The sequence below is a fragment of the Pteropus alecto genome, unplaced genomic scaffold (genome assembly GCF_000325575.1).
Source record: "Pteropus alecto unplaced genomic scaffold, ASM32557v1 scaffold24, whole genome shotgun sequence".
Classification (NCBI taxonomy): Eukaryota; Metazoa; Chordata; class Mammalia; order Chiroptera; family Pteropodidae; genus Pteropus; species Pteropus alecto.
Window position 1 is genome coordinate 16924486 of NW_006439192.1, and position 3844 is coordinate 16928329.

Consider the following 3844-nt stretch of genomic DNA (forward strand, 5'->3'; position numbering starts at 1 on the left):
CTGTAACTTAGGTCTTCTTTCATCTAAGAATCTACAGTCTGGATAAATCACAGAGCATCATTTGGTTAGAATTTGTATTATCGATCTCGCAGTCTATTTTGAGATTCTTTAAAAAATCTGTCACGGTATCCTGAAAATTCAATGGATCCAAAGGACTAAGTGAGGCCCAGTTCCCTAATCCTATATGTGTTCATGTAGTTTATCATTATTCTTGTTAGGATTATTGACATGCTGCTTACCCATCAAAGATTCTTGGGACTACAGGATGAAGTTGACTTACATCTCAAGACATGATCTGTTTGGATATCTCTTTGTTCACCCAATCCTACAATGAAACAAAAGCAAAATATTCTAGAAGCCCCTTAATAATATTTATTCCGGTCTGCCTATGTGTGATCCTTTAAAAAGTATAATTTTGTTATCTTTCTCTATGTATTTTCAGTTGGTTTAGAAATGGCATTGACATGAAATTACTAGTGTTATTAGAAATCGTGAAGTGAGTAACTGTCATACATGATGCTCAGTGCACAGATGTTGGGCAGGATGGTACAGGAAAGAGCATTAATCAGTCCTTCAAATATTCACAATCTAATTGGGAAAAATTAAAAAACGCATATGCAAAAAAAAGCATGAAATAAAATTTCTTAGCTTTCTACTTTCTTGATTTGGGCAATTCCTTTACTATATTACTGAACTTATTTAAATTTACCTTAGTGCAAGAGACCAAGAACCATACATTTTTCAAAATACATACTATATTTAAGTAATTGATTTATAACTGAAAAAAAAAGGATCATGTATTTGCCATTAGAATAAAGCTTCAAGGGCATTTTACATTATTTTAGTGAGTGAAGACTTTTAAAAGTTCCCCAAATATTAATGTAAAAAATGCTGTGAAGTATATACTTTGTTGTGATTATGGCAAAAAATGAAAAGTACATGTTATAAAACTTTACCTTAAATCAATAATTATGACCAGTTACTTATGTTTAATAACAAGATAAATTGCAAATAACCAAACATAGAGTAATTACACAAATATTATTTTGATATTCTTGACTTTGTGGCATTAAAGAATTTCTAATATGGCTTTTATGTTGGTGACTGAAGGAGAAAAGAACGAAGAGAAAAAGTAAACAAATAATTACAGGAAAGCAAAGAGAGAGGGAAAAAAGTACAAATTCCCCATGGCTTGAAACCTGTAAGGGCGAGATATTGTTATATGTGGAGTGTTAAATAGTTTAGAATCTGCTGTCTTAGTACTGAGCTTTTTATATTTAGGATTTATCCATTATTAAATAAAATATTTCATTGAAAGTTGGTTTTCCATACTTTATTTAGCAGTGTTTTCCACTGACACAAAGTTATTGTCATTATAACCTTCGAGCTCTTCCATTTTAGCATTTCTAACAGCACTGTTTTCTAAGTTGGAGCCCCCTGGGAGGCAAATTCAGCTGAGATGTCCAACTACAATTTTCTGTGTGAGGAATAGCTACTGAATTCCTCCTGGATTTGCCTATTGTTGCAAAGAGAGCCTTTGTAATTACCAAGGGATTATAGTAGAATATGAAAGGGCCTGAAAGCAGCTTTCTTGCAAATCAAGAACATATTCAGCACGAATTTAGGAAGAATAATCTGGGAAGTGAGGCAAGTGTCTGAAAATGTTAGGGGTTCAAGCAGAAGGTCTTGCCTGAAACTCCTAATTAAAGAAGTAAAAACCGCTTTTAAAGAATGTCAAGGACTGTCATTTGTATTCTCCACCAAGGAAAGGGTCTTCTGAGGATTGTAAATGAGGCGAGGGCACTGCCCAAATACCCTGGGTTTGTCTTTTTTTTAATACTCCAAAAGTAATGAAAATGGAGCTTAATGTTACATAAATAAAAATAATTAAATAGAAGATAGTGGTGGTGGTGCATTACTTGAATTAATATACAAGATTAAGAGGCCAGTAACCCAGAAACAACTTCTATTTTGGTGTTTCATATATATTAGACAACTCTTTCAGAGTCAAATAAAATACAGCTTTCATTCTACCATTTCGATTCCAAATTCGAAAACAAAATCATTCTTTACAGATTATGTTTCTGGTGCTCTCTTTGACATGTGGTTTCAGCACACGTTCTTATTGAAACAAGCCAGATTATCAGTTACACCTCTTCTGGGTATACTTTTGGAATTTAAGTTTAAAAATTGATTTATTTTTCTTATTGATTTTATAACCCAAACTAGAATCAGTGATTAATTTATACGTGTTAATTTTTATAGACTTAGGTTATCTCTCTATTTGCAGAAATTTTGATAAATGCATGGAGCAATGAGCCATATAACATTGAAAGCCCATAATATTTGCAAAGGTGTTTCAGATTGGGTGATTTTGTAGAAATAAAGGGGCACATTAAATTTAGAATAGAGAAACAGGCAGAGAAAACTCGAGGTCTGACTAACAAATGTTATTTCTTTTAAGGATTAAAAAGCATGTGTCAAATGGCCTCCTAAAATGTTGCGTATTTCGACTTGCCAATTTGATTTTAAAATTCAGATTTTAAGAAAAAATCAGAAAAGGAAACATCTTTTTTATTAGTAATTATCCTTTTTGTGCTTATAGAAAAGTCGGGTTTTTCATTACCCTTCTGCCATCTTTTAATCTTTTCTCTTCTTTCCCTTAGTCAGTCCCCGATAGTGGTACCATCCTCCCCTGTTCCTTATCAAGCCTATGCAAAGGCTCGCTTACAAACCTTAACATCAGATGTTCCTCACATCTTGTAGACATGGGGGCTAAAAACAATTAATATTTTTCCTCCCATCGTCTAAATTCTTCTAGCTGGGCCAATAACCAAATCAACAGAGACAGATTAACAAGAGAAAAATAAATTTTTAATACATGTGCATGGGGAATTCACATAAGCATGAAAATTCCAGAGACTGTGAAGCAATATTGGGTATATATGACATTTTAGATGAAGGAGAAAGTGGGGAGAGGTATTAGATCTCAGTGAAAATGGGTGATTTGCAGGCAGTTGGAGAAGAGTGGAACATGCATGGAAGGCACATTCTTGCTGGGAAACTCAGAAACAATGGGGCACAGGATGTCTAGCCAACAGACTTAGTCTTCCTGACCAATGCTAAATGAAGGTTCTCAGATGATTGAGCCTTTCCTAAAGTAGGTTTTTCTATCTGTATCTCTTAGGCAGGAAAGAGGGGAAGGTCAAAGTTTTTTCTGAGTCTTTTCTTTTTTTATTATTTATTATTATTATTTATGCCTACAGCACCTGGTCTTCCTAGGTGGTCTCCCATCCAAGTACTAATGAGGCTCAACCCTGCTTAGCTTCTGAGATTAGATATCGGGCTTGTTCAGGGTGGCATGGCCATAGACCATGGCCCGTGGCTTCACTGGGCCATGAACCCAGGACCTTCTGCATGTAAAGCAGACGTGCTGACTGCTACACTATGGAACCACATCCTCTTTTGTTTCTCAGTAAACAGCTAAAGTCAATATCCCCCAAAGCAGCTTCAGGATGGCAAAATTTTGACTCCCTTCATAGACCTCACTGATTTTCCTCTTCTTTTTTATTTGGAGACACCCTTTTTTTTTTTTTTTTTTTTTTACCAAATCACTTTGTATTTAAACAGATCTATCCTCCCACCTCTAATTGTTTCATATATATTAACCTCAATAAGCCTAATCCTCTAGCAAGAACAAAAATCATGTCTTAGATATTTTTGGTGTTTTCCAGAGCAACATTTTCCTAGAGAAGTATACTGTAAGCCATGTGAATGGTTTTCAATTTTCTACTAACCGCTTTTTAAAAAGTAAAAAGAAACAAGTGAAATAAATTTTAGTAAT

At 34.3% G+C, this 3844-nt stretch overlaps 1 pseudogene; it reads right to left on the reverse strand.

The window, feature by feature from the left end:
* Positions 1-3257: 3257 nt before the first annotated feature.
* LOC112483451 lies at positions 3258-3373 on the reverse strand (annotated as a pseudogene).
* Between the last annotated feature and the right edge of the window lie 471 nt (positions 3374-3844).